General features: G+C 39.2%; 1 protein-coding gene across 4 annotated transcripts in view; it reads left to right on the forward strand.

Annotated features, from left to right (window-relative positions):
• The window catches only part of Sulf1 (sulfatase 1), a 181,846-nt gene that overhangs the window by 32,146 nt on the left and 136,211 nt on the right, over nucleotides 1-13,489 (forward strand). For 3 of the 4 annotated variants that reach the window (XM_069990892.1, XM_069990895.1, XM_069990894.1), the window contains exon 2: nucleotides 9,134-9,228. The gene's annotated coding sequence lies outside the window, so the exon portion shown is untranslated. Of the gene's footprint in view, nucleotides 1-101; nucleotides 361-9,133; nucleotides 9,229-13,489 lie in introns of those variants that run through there. The other variant, XM_069990893.1, reaches the window with a different exon arrangement.

A 13,489-nucleotide genomic window follows, 5' to 3' on the forward strand; every position in this document is an offset into this window, starting at 1 on the left:
CAGCGTTGGTTCCATGGGGGTGTGTGATGATAATACCCGGGGCTTATATAACGCTCTGCATCTTGCAAAGCACTTCACACACAGCCCCAGATGTAGCCTGGGGCTGGTGTCAGGCCCCGCGGCGGCTTAATCTACAAATAGGAAACCCGAGGCACCCAGGGCCAACGGGAGGGCAGTGGGGATCGGAGGCCAGGCCTTCTGGGCTCCTCAGAGCTCCTTGGAGGTCAGCTGCAGATAGGAAACAATGAGACTCCCCTTCTGGGGGAGGAAGGAAGTCCCGCAGCCACCTTATCTCTGCTCCTTTGCCTCCTCCCTGTTCCCAGAGCTTTTTGTCTACAGAAGATTGGGAAGGCGGCTCTTGTAAGTATGATGCTCTACTTTTGCTTTCAAAGGGAACAAGACAAACTTTCCTTTCTGCCCCGGTGCATTTCATGGTATTTACTCATTCCAATCGTTTGCCCTCATTGGGATTCGAGGAAGATGGAAAATGTGTTTCTGGCCAAAGTTCTCCACCCGATTTGGTCCCTCCTCAGGATCCTAGCAGGGGGAAAAGATTTCTGTTGAGAATTCATTTAACGAAACGACACTGAGGAGAGGTGTTTAAAGTAGTCCCTTTCAGGGTTATTTTGGCCCTGTCTGGCTGTAGGTAGTCTCTCTCTCTCTCTCTCTCTCTCTCTCTCTCTCTCTCTCTCTCTCTCTCTCTCTCTCTCTCTCTCTCTCTCTCTCTCTCTCTCTCTCTCTCTCTCCCTCCCTCCTTCTCTCCCTCCCTCTCTCCCTCTCCCCCTCTCTCCCCTCGCTTCCCCCCCCCACCATGAGCCCTGATGATTCAGTGGCTTGTTAGGCAACACGGAAAGCTGCAACAACTTTGATCTTCAGGTTGTCTGTCTTGTGTACACCCAATTTCAGTTAAGTGTAATTGTTGAAAGTTTCTTTTCACAATGTGAAATAAACCCCATCCTTCAGTCCAGCTTCTCTGTGCTGTTCAGTACCTTGTAACTATAACAGACACGTTAGGTTTTAGTTTTTCACTGCATGTCCTAAGGGTTTAATGTTGAAGGAACATGGGTACAAATTTCTAGAGCACAGGCAAACTAGCAAACTATGTTTCTGTAGAGAGAAGTGCACCTTGGAGTGACATTGCCTTTCAATCAAAAGTGGATTTAAGTTCTAGAAGAACTTGAAGAAAGGATACAACTGCTGAACATGTAGAAACTCTGATTTGCTAATGGAACAAACCAAGAAAATAAAGTTTTAATTTGTACTTATTTATTTTTAATTATCTTCAAGTTGAAATCTCAATTTAATGTATCCAAAATTTACATTTATTAAATCACCTCTATTGCTCGTTATCCTGTGAAGTACAGAAATTTGTTTCCTTAATAGTAATTCACAGTAGAAAACTAAAAAAAAAGTATAAATTGGTCGTAATATACAAAAATATAGTAAGTAATACACTAGATGTTGTGATTTATTCACAAGTTTCATTGTCTACCTTTCAATAAACACATGAAACCCATATATGTATATATGCTAGTATATACATATGTATATATATATATTTAATAACCTTGAACTCTTAGATTTTAGTGTTTAATGAACTGTTACATTTAGTGTTCAGTGTTTTTACATGATATGTAATATACAATGTAGGTCAAAAGGAAAAATATTTTATGTCAAATTTCAGCTGACAAAAGATCTGTATTTTTAAATTGAACAAACATGGTAAACAGTTATTTTTAAGATTTAAATGTGTTTAATGACATTTCTGTTTCAAATTATCTGTGGCTCTCAAGACATTCTAAGACATAATTAAAGTTGAAAATAAGACCGAATCCTAGTTGCTTTTACCCCTGAGTGATCTGTGATCTGCAAGTGATCTGTCAACACTAAATTCTATCCCCTAGCTAATTTGATACAATGATCAGCCATATAATCTTACAATTAGCCTCAGAATCTTCCCAGTTATGGCAGAAAGAGCACAGACTTTCAGATCATTTGGATTTGAGGCTTGGTTTGACCATTACCTGGTTGTAGGGCCAGCAGCAAGATCTTTACAGTTTTCACACCTATTTCATAAGACCAAGGAACAGATGTTGAAAAGACAAGAAGGAAATAATACGTGCAAAATATCTAGTGCAGGGTCTGAGAATACCAGTGGTTCAGTCCATCTGAAGACTTTTACATTTACTCCTACTTTTTCATCTGTCACTATATTCATTACTTTGTTGAACATTTGCCATGGATTTAAATGTATTTGTGCTAAAGCACTGTGATACAAAGGTGAATGAGATTAATATCCTGCCCTAGAAGAGTTCATAGTGTGATGAAGCAGACCAAAAACAACCAGATTATTTTTTTATAATGTCATACCTGCAAAAGTAGAAGTGTGTTGAAGATCAAGAGACAGTACAGAGTTGAGAACCAATATTTATGCCAGAGAAAGCCTAAGGGACTCAGGTGATGCTGACTGACTTGGAGATAATAAACAGAAGGTAAGAAGGATATCCCAGAAGATTGGTGAGTAGGAAGTGTAAGCAAGCCTGGGAGCAGGAACCAGGGTCAAGTGGGGCAAAGTATTGAATCTAGTGGTGTTAGAAGGTCAGTAAGTGCTCGATTATCTGCGTGTAGCCCCTTAAAGCCAAGTGCATGGACCCATTAGTTCTAGTGCAACAAATTCATCCATGAGCAGCCTTGGAGCTGCGGTCTACAGTATCATATGGAGATAGGAAGCCTGAACCCAAATGTCAATCCTAAAACACCACCAAGTCATTGACTCAATGGGATAATTTTATTTCTTGGGGCTATTCTCTTTGTTTGTGTCAATCCATTTCAACGATAGGACCATTGTTTAGCAAGCTCCCTAATTCATCTATGTTGTTGCCATTTTGAGGATCACATTCAATCAGTGGAGAAACAAAAAAACAACAACAACAAGAGGTGCAGTGCACATCTTAGAAAGATTTTATTTTATGAGCTGGGAAGGTGGCTCAGTGGTAGAGTGCTTGCCTTGCATACATGAGGCCCTAGGTGGTTCAATTCTTCAGTACCACATAAGCAGAAAAAGCTGGAAGTGGTGCTGTGGCACAAGTGGTAGAGTGCTAGACTTGAGCTGAAAAGCTGAGGGCTCAGGGACAGCGCCCAGGCCCAGAGTTCAAGACCCATGACCAAAAAAAAAAAAAAAAAGATTTTATTTTATGATTTATTTTGTGATGGTGGATTTCAGAAGTAGGGCTTTATATATGCTAGGCAAGTGCTCTACCACTAAAGAATACCAGCCCTAGAATGCTTTTCTATAGTTCATCTAGTAGCCCATATAAAGTATGGACTGGGTAAAGGCCTAAAGGTAGCAATACTGTAAACCCAGAGAACAGCTAAGAGACTATTGTTATAAACAAGTGAGAAATGCTGAGTTGATGCAGGTGGATGCTGAGCTCAGATTCCAGTCATACTCAGAAGACTGGCTGGACAGAATAAAGAAACAGGAAACTTGTACGATATTTGTCTTAGGTTTGGACAACTAGGTGGCTTTCATGGAATACCATCAAACAAGTAGAAGTACAAAATTTATAGAAGAAATAGTTTGTTGCGTCAATGCCAGGGTGAGATGTAAGGAAATTAGACTGCAGCATTGCATAAAAATTTTTTAAAAAATTAAAAATGTAGCAAAGTCACCAGATGTGGTGACACATATCTGCAATCCAGCATTTAGAAAATGGAAGCAGGACAATTATGAGTTTGAGGCCAGTCTGAGACCCAGTCTCAAAAAAAAAAAACAAAAAACAAAAAACAAACCAAACCCCAACAAACAAGATAAATTAAAATATGTAAAATACAATTTTCTCTCAAATTTTGAAAAGAAACATGAAGAGTAATCTTTGCCTCTTCTTTTTCTTCCCTCTTGTTTTCTAACTACCCCCAAGACACCTTCATATTTGGGCTCCCTGGCTTTATACATATCTTTAACCTTGAGTTCTTTAATCTTGTCTTAGTCATCTGTCAGCTGGATTTTGTTCCCATTAACTTTTCAGCAGGAATGACCTGTTGGAGTGATCTTGTTTTGTGTACCCTCAAAGTAATGTTTTTCTTCTACTGAGCCTTCAGAATGAGCAAAATGGAACATGTTTCTTAAAAATGTATCCTTATAATGCATTACGACTTATTCATCAAAAACAAGACCTTTTAGGGTTTAATGAGAATGTTTCCTTCTCTTGAATTCAGAGACTAAAATAATGCAGGTAATTTCTCATCTAGCCATTAAATAGCCTATAACCAACTCATTTTTCCTCAGTGTGACCAGAGTTCCTCTGATACTACAGAAGGATGCATGATTAGAGAAGAAGAGTGAGTGACATTTGCAAAATTATAAAAGATGACAACTGGGAGAGATTTCATGTTTTGAATGAATAGACAACCTGATTTAGCAGACAGGAAGCTGTGACTTTCTTAAATCTTTCAGATCTGATTACACGATAACCTTGGCTTTGTTCTATACTTTCCCCCTTTCTAAGCTTCTATGACAAAGCTTCTCTCAGGTTTCCTGGATTTCAGAGCTCTTACCCACCTGAAAGCTTCAGAGCAAATGCCACTGATTACCAAAGGGGTTTGGCTCCAGACTTTAGGGCTCTTCAGGCAGATTTGTATCATATTTCTTTCTGGTAGGTGAACTGTGTTTAAAAATAGATTTAAGAACCTATTTCTGTTTAACTATAATTTTTTATTATCCTTTCTTAGACAGTATTTGACTGTAATCTGAATTCCTACTGGCCTCTGATGGCTCTCACATCCAAACTCACTAAACTTTAGAAATAGACTTTAATTACAGGCCTGAGATTGTACCAAGGCCTTGTACATACTTGGCAAACAGCCTACCAGGGAGCTATATATCTCATGCCACTCTGACTTTTGTTTAATTAAGTATTTGTACAAAGGAGTTTCAGTTCCACAACCTCTTTGGCTTTTGAATGCTTAAAAATGTTTCTATTTATGCCAAAGTACTTCTTCTGTTAAATAAAAACAAAAACTTACATCTGAGAGTATGGCGCACACTGGCACACCTGGCTGGCACGTGTGAGGCCTGTGTTCCTCAGCATTGCAAGAGAATCACACAATAAAAAGGACTTTCTTCTGGGTGCGGGTGGCATATATCTAGAATCCTAGTTACTCAGGAAGCTGAAATCTAAGGATCTCAGTTCAAAGCCAAGCTGGACAGATAAATCCTGAGAGGCTCTTATCTCCAGTTAACCAGGAAAAACACAAAAGTAAGGTTGTGGCTCAAGTGGTAGAGCTACATCCTTGAGCTAAGTCAGGGAACTAGGTCCTCATTTAAGCTCTAGTACACACACATACACACACACACACACACACACACACACACACACACACACACACACACACACACACACACAGAAACTTCCCCAAAGAAACTATTAACATCCCAGCTATCCAAAATAATAAATATATACTTCAGAGTACCATGACTTCCATAGGGAAGTTTTCTCAAAAAGGAGCAAGACAATGTGGTGGAGGGGTTGGCACTAGTAGAAGTTGAAGAATGTAGTGATCTTCCATATGTGGTACAGGCTACCCCACGGTTAGCTTCCTCAGGCCATTTAAGGTCTTGGCATCCTGAGTAATTGCTGCACTTGTCCTGATCTCTTTGGGTTTGCTGACATACTGATTTACTCCAGCCTGGTTGCTGCCTGAGCTACTGTGCTTTGCCTACACGGTGTTTGGAGAGTGGATGGGTTACAGCTGTTGCAGCTGTCAGACACCTGAGGTTCAGGAAGACTGCTGGATTTTGCTTCATTTCTGAGCTCCATGTAAAGCTCCATGTAAAGCTGGAAGCTCCCCAACGCCATTGGCTTTGGCTTCTTCCCTGCATGTTTTTGGGTCTCCAGCCATGGTGCATGAAGTAATAGTCCCACATGCATGCATCTCCACAGTGGCAAGATTTGTGTGGTTCAGAACAAGTTTCTAATGAAGACATTATGGACCTTCCCACATCTTTAGGGGAAAATAGTTTGGAACTGTATTACTTTTCAAAGAGAAGGGAACAAAAGCAGAACATACTTCAACAGCAACACTAAAACAAAACAACTCATAGAAGACAAAGAACAACGATTATAAGCAAATCATCATTTAGTTTACACATCTGTCCAAATGTATGCATGAATTGTATAGAAAAGCACTTCCAATTCACTACTTAGAACCTACCCATTAGTGTTTTAGCACTTCAGAATGAATGGTGTTCGTGTTTTCCACCTGGGAATGTTATTTTAATGACATTTCTCAGCAACAAAATCTGATGAGTTTGTGAAGTTGGAGAGCCAGGAAATGCAGCTCAGTTTCTGAACACGTGAGAAAGCCAAGAGAGTTTCATTCCATCCTCCAGTTGCTTTATAGCAGGAATTCCTAAGTGCTAGTGTGGTAACATGCTGATGAAGAGACACCAACCCAAGCATCGCAAGTACAGCTGTTAACCTATCAAGCTTTACTTCCCAGCAGACTAAAAGCAGGTGAAGTTTTGGTACCCACCCACGCATATTCAAATTAATAGGCAGATAGGCCAATACTTTATAGACTTTTGGAGAAAGGGGTTTCAGAGATCTCCCAATCTTACCATGTCCTTTCATTCTAGGAATAGAAAACTATGAGATTCTGAGCTGGCTCTGGCTCTGGCTCTCTGTCTCTGTCTCTTTCTCTGTCTCTGTCTCTGTCTCTGCCTCTCTCTGTCTCTGTCTTTCTCTCTCACTCGCACACACACACACACACACACACACACACACACACAAACATACACATATGTATCTTTTTTTACATGACTGCTTACAGAAAATTCCACATCTGACTCAGAAAATGGAAGGGGAAAATGACCCATAGTGAAACAACCAGTTTCCTGGTCCATTTGTATGGCCCAGTAATGTGGGACAACTATTCATTCTTCCTTGAGGGACCACTCAAGATCTCAGATGCGTTTTAGTTAAAGTGTGTGTGTGTGTGTGTGTGTGTGTGTGTGTGTGTGTGTGTGTGTGCCTGCGCGCGCAAGAGTAGAGTTTGAAGTTGTGCCATGTGCTCTCACTTAGCTTTTCCTGTTCAAGGCTAGTACTCTACCACCTGGGCCACAGCTCTACTTTCAGCTTTTTACTGTTTAGTTGGAGATAGGAGTATGTCTGCCCAAACTGGCTTCAAACCTTGATCCTCAGATCTCAGCCTCCTGAGTTGCTAGGGTTACAGACCTGAGCCACTGATGCCTGGCTTCTTCTCACATTTTTACATGGATGTTCTCATATAATGTTCACTAAAAAATAGAAACAATTTTTCAGAGTATGCTGAGGTATAGAGAAAATAAGCTTCTGGGCTCACTCATCCAGTGAACACTGTAGTGTGTTGTGCAGACGTCTAATTCCAGAATCTGCTGCCAGTAGAAGCTTATGCAGAACTGTCTCAGAAAGTCTTTTTTTTTTTTTTTTGACATTAGGCTGCCAGCGTGACATAGCCAGATCTTCTGGCATTACATTCAAATGTAATTTTCAGTAGGTGCTGGATGTTGAACTCACAGCTTTGTACATGTTAAGTGTGTGCCCCACCTCTGTGCTAGCTACACCCTACCTCCTCAGATATAAATTTTCCCTTCATGGCATCTCAAGGTACCTGATAATCACAGGCATAAGTATTTATAGGTCCTAGAACATATTTTAAAAATAGGTATCTGCATGATGCTTATAATAATTTATGACATTTTAGAGTCTTGGTAGCAGGATGTGAGAGAATTTAGCAATTCCTTGGATGAGAGTCACAGGGGAGGGTCTGAAGGCCTAATAGATAGGTCAGGCCAGATCATAGAGGGTAGTTTAAATCTGGCTATTGGGGAGTGCAGCTGTTGTGTGGTGTGGGAAGAGACAAGATAAGGTTGTCCTAAGAGAAAAATGAGCCCTGAACTAACAGGTCAACCCAGGGGAAACCCAGTTCCAGGAATCCAGTGTTGGAGATTCTTCTAGAAGTAAGGGAAGGACCTGGGGCTGTCTACATTTAATAACATTGCAACTCTACAGCAGGGGATACTCCGCACTCATTACCCTGAGATTCTACTTCGTTTGTGTCAACATACAATTACAATCACCAAAGGGAAGGGAAGGAGGTGACAGATCAAATCATTATTAAATCCTAAAGTGTTCATGGGCAAGGGATAGTTTTTAACTACGACAGCAAATTGTTAGAGTATGTCATTTTTCTTAGTCTATCTTGGATTATTTCCCCTTCTATTTTGCAGATTATACACATAGGAGAGAGTGTTTATATATAAAATGTGATAGTCATAGTAGCACAATGTGTGATGTATGTGTGTGTGTGTGTGTTTATGAAGTAATACATTTAAAATGGATGCTTCAGATCCAAGCTGGTGGCTCAGCCCTGTAATCTTACCTACTCAGGAGGTTGAGATCTGAAGATTGTGTTCCAAAGCCAGCCCAGACAAGACAGTCCATGGGACTCTCATCTCCAATTGACCAGCGAACACCAGAAGTGAAACTGTGGCTCAAGTGGTAGAGTGACAGCCTTGGAAAAAGCTCAGGGATAGTGCCCAGGCCATGAGTTTAAGCCCTATTACCAGAATAAAAGAATAGAATAATGGGTGTATCCTTTTATTCAAGGTATCACATTTGTTTAGTCACATATTTCAACCATTATAAATTCAGAATAGAAACAAATTTAACCACTTTAAATGCTTGCTTTGTTACTCACCAGAACTTTAAAACATTTTGTGATTCCACACAGTTTCCTTTAAAACAGATCCTACAACCAGAAATTAGAGAACATTAACCTTTAAACTTGGAACACTGTGTAAACTTTTAAAAAAGAAATTCTTCTTTCTGAAATCCAGGAGAAGAATAACATGAAATGAATCTAATATAAAGTCTTTCCCTTGATGAGGAGGAGGTCACATGGAAAGTTCTACAAAAGCACTGAATCACCTTCAATGCTTCAAACACTCTTAACAAGTGATCATATGATCAATTTGGGTAAAATTTGAGAAACATCATGGTTAATGATATTCTCCTTTTGAGGCTCTGAAAGGGCAACATCTGAAAGATGAGCAATTGCTGACAAAATGAACCTTTGCCGTCTTCCTTTGTAGGTGCTGAGGGCCACCCACCATCGTCTGGAGAGAGTGAATTTAGCAAATGAAATGCAGATTCTTCAAGACAGAATAATTGCAGAAACTCTTCAAAGGTATTCATATTAAATTTGTATCCCTTAATTAATTGAGCCAAAGAACCATCTGAACACTTTATGTCACTTGCAGCAGGGACCAACTCATGGATGGAGAATAGTAAGCATCAGAATAGTAAGCATCAGGAGTTGCTAGTGTGATAATGTGCTGCAGCATTTTCCATCTCAGTGAAGGAAGCTGAAAAGGGTCTTCCATACGATTGAGCCATGTCATGGCATTAGTTCTCAGGAATGTCATAAGGGCTATCTGAGATGTGAAAATACAAGGAGTCATGACTTTATTAACATGATGAGCTATTCAGGAGGTTGGGTGAGGGGATTACAGAGGCCAGGAAGGACAGGCCAGCTGCATTTAGTCATCATTGTGTTATGTGTCAGAAGTGACAACTATACCACGGTCATTGACTTGTTCCTTGATTGTCTTCATAGTTGCATGCCCTGGAAGATAAACTAAAGTACCAGAATGCTTTCTTAGGAGCAGGGAGAGTTGTGGAGACCCATCATGAGTCTTTTTTCAAATGTCAACTCTACCCCCAACCAAAACTAATGCAGTGGAAACTGTTGAGTTCATTTAGTTTCAAATTGCTACTCATCACTGCCCTTAGCTTGATTTTCTTTCTGAGTCCTGTGTTGTCCTATTGCTGGCTTGAAGCCAGTCCCCTAATTACGAAAAAGTTCATGAACCTCACACACATACACGAAAAAAGCAGAACAGAATCTTTAAGTCTGGCTTGAATTTCAGGTTTGTTTTTTAGAGATTGGTTTCTACAGTTCTTCCTTCTAATACTTAGGAATTAAAACTTGTGTATTCTTTTTACAAATGACAAGTGAAGAGGGGAAATGACTGGAAGTGTATGGAAGTGTGTGGGTACCTGCAGTGAGTGCTGTAAGATGGAATCATGGGCATGAGCAATTTTCTCCTCCTTTTCTTTGTCTGCAAATGGGCTTGGGATAACCAAATAGCGTGGTTACTCAACTGTGTTAGAAGCTTGTTATCCACAAGCTGAATCAAGAGCACAAGAAGACAAGTCGCAATGGAATTTCCTTTAAACCTGCAATTAGAGCTGGATATGGTAGCATATATCTGTAGTAATCTCAGCACTCAGGAGGTTGACGCAAAAGGGTTGTGAATCTAAATAGTGAGTCTCAGAACAAACCAAAACAAAAACCCTGCCAACAAGACAGAATAACAGAAACTAGAAAAGAATATATGTATAGGACTAAGTTCAATAAATGGAACAGTGACTTCCTTAGAGTTCTGTATCTTCTTGAGTCAGTTCTCAAAAGGTTTTCTTGTGAATGTCTAGCCCAGTGTATCACTTTTCTCATGGGAAAGAAAAAGGTTGCTTTCTCCTCTGATAGCCTCAAAAATTAACTATAGAAAAGCTGGAAAACCTCGACATTGGAAGACATCCTTTATCTTCCCAAGAGGTCACTGAAGATCAGGTGTCTCAAAACAAATGTCTTACTTCTTTGTGTGTGCTAAAAAAGCCACTTTTCTTGAGGCCCACATTCGCTTTCTGGCTCATGTTCTCTCACTTCACACTTTCCTCCCTTTAACAGGCAATTTTACCCCTTGGGGTATTGTATCAATTTCATTTTGCAGCATATTCTTATCATGGGAAAAGAGAAATATGTGCTTTCTCTAATATTGGATTAGAGTCATTTGCTCAAGTTTAACACCCAGGACACTTATTTCTTAACAGTATCTGGACTGCCTGTGTGAATTGGCTCCAATCTTTGTTTTCCATCTTTGGGCTGGAAAATTCTAGTTTAATATCTGACTGGCTACTGACTTCAGAGATCTTTAGTCTTTTTTATCAAATGCCATCATTTGAGTCAGATTAGATAAACACCTGGACCACTTTCCACCACCACATCTATATTTATAGACCCACAATCCTCCAACCCAGCCAACTTGGTAGAAAGAATCTGGTCATTGTAGTGTGTGTGTGTGGACAGGTTAAGTTTATAAAATTAGGACTACTTTATCAGACCATACGTCTTCTGAAGAGAAGGCTGCTTTATTTTACATTATCTCTCTGCTCACCATCTGAATGTAATGTTCTTTTGCTTAATATTTTTCCAGCTTTGCAAACTACTTTGCAAACTAGAGATGTAATTCAGTCCTAGAGTCCTTTCCTAACAAGTGCCCTGGGTTCAATGCCTAGCTTGGTTAGTGCTGTTTTATTATTATTATTATTGTTGTTGTTGTTGTTGTTGTTGTTGTTAAAGAAACTGCTCACTCTTAGTTCATTGAACTTGACAGCTCCTAGAAAAAAAGATAACCCAAGCAACAGAACTGGAGATATTATAGGTAAATTATAAGTATCTCCTGTCTGTTGGATGTTCTAACAATGCATAACATAATAAAAGGACAAGTAAATCTCACTGCTTGGAGATTTTCAAGGTTCTCCTAAAAAATATTCATATTTGTGGAATAGATTGGCAGTTTTTTTTTTTGGATTGGCAAGATTTGAGAAGCCTGGTTGAAATACACCTGCTGAAATGTGAGTGACTAGTGTGGTACATTCTGAGTGCACTGTCAGATGACGTTTGGTACACATAAATGGGATCAATTAGAACAATGGCTATGTTGTTTGTAAGGAAATTTGGACTAGATCCTGTTGATGCCTATTTGGGATAGAAAATTTTATCAGCTGTAGCTGAGCTTCCCAGGTAACTTCATCATCATCATCATCATTTCTACAATATCGTAAGTCAAATTCAATACATTGATTTGAACTTAAAGAGCTTAAATTTATCAGTGATAATAGTAGAGTATACATTTGCAAAGAATCAATATTAGATGTGAGCCCTAAGAACCATTAAAGTTATTCATCTTGGTATCCAGTAAACATTTAAAGCTTTCAGCCTAATATAGACTTTCTCCATTTGGGTAGGTATGCCAAATTCTCTCAACAAAAGCAGCAATTTAATCTTAATTTTACTTATTTGCCTTTTTATAATATAATGCTGAGTATCAAATCCAGGGCTTTATGCATACTAGTAAAACACTACCATTGAACAGCATTCTTACTACAAAAGCAGCAATTGGATATAATAGTGTTTCATATTTTACAGAATTGGAATTTATTTATTTTTTAGTTTTTAATGAAAATACCATACACAGGAGTTACAATTACATGGGCAAGATAATGAGTACATTTCTTATCAAGCATTATTGCTTCCTCCTTTGTTTCCCCTTCCTATCCCTTCCCATATCCTCCCCCCAGTTCCCTCCCTCCCCCCAAAGTTGTAAAGTTCGTTTTTCAACATAATGACTTGTACATCTCATTGTTGCAATGGGTCCACCTGTATCCCTATAAACGATTTGTTTTTTCCCTTCCCTTCCACAAATTATACCAACATCAAATACAGTGAAAGCAGGGGTTATATCGTGGGAGAGGGACATACAAAGCAACAAAGAAATCATCTTATAAATATGTTAGAAATGATCGCATGAAAGTAAAAAACATTTGAATACTTATCTTGGGGGGTTCATTTCACCTAACATCAACTTATCTGACTTTTTCTGCTTGACCCAGACATATAGTAGTTATTGCAAATAAGGGAAATCATGGGACCTATGTTTCTTTGGGCTTGGCTTAATTCACGTAGTATAATTTTTTCCAAGTCTTTCCATTTCCTAACAAATGGGGCAATGTCATTCTTTCTGATGGAGGCATAGGATTCCATTGTGTATATATACCACATTTTCTTGATCCATTCATCTACTGAGGGGCATCTGGGTTGGTTCCATATCTTAGCTATGGTAAATAATTCTGCAATGAACGTAGTTGTGCTGGTAGCTTTAGTATGGTCTTGGGAATTTCTTTCTAATTTTTCTTTTCCTATCTTGATAGCAAAATGGTTTAGTTTCTGCATCATCTTCATACATATTTTTTCAAATATGTCTATCCTTTACTGTAGCCAGGGTATGGGACATTTGAGATGCTTTTTACTCCAAAAACATAATCCGTACCTTTATGTAGATAGGCATTCTATTTGGTTGTATTCTAATGCCTGTTTTTAAACTTGCATCTTCTTCCTTATTCTCTTGCCATTTCGAGGTTGTTTTTTGTTTTTGTTTGCTTGTTTGGTTTTTGGTTTGAACTCAAGGTCTGGGTACTGTCCTTGAGGGCTTTTGTTGTTGTTGTTGTTTGGTTTTTATTTGAGCCACAGCTCCACTTTCAGCTTTTTGGTGGTTAAATGGAGATAAGAGTCTGATGAACTTTCCTGCCTGAGCTGGCTTCAGATG

The sequence above is a fragment of the Dipodomys merriami genome, unplaced genomic scaffold (genome assembly GCF_024711535.1).
Source record: "Dipodomys merriami isolate MVZ:Mamm:240054 unplaced genomic scaffold, mDipMer1.0.p SCAF_4, whole genome shotgun sequence".
Taxonomy (NCBI): Eukaryota; Metazoa; Chordata; class Mammalia; order Rodentia; family Heteromyidae; genus Dipodomys; species Dipodomys merriami.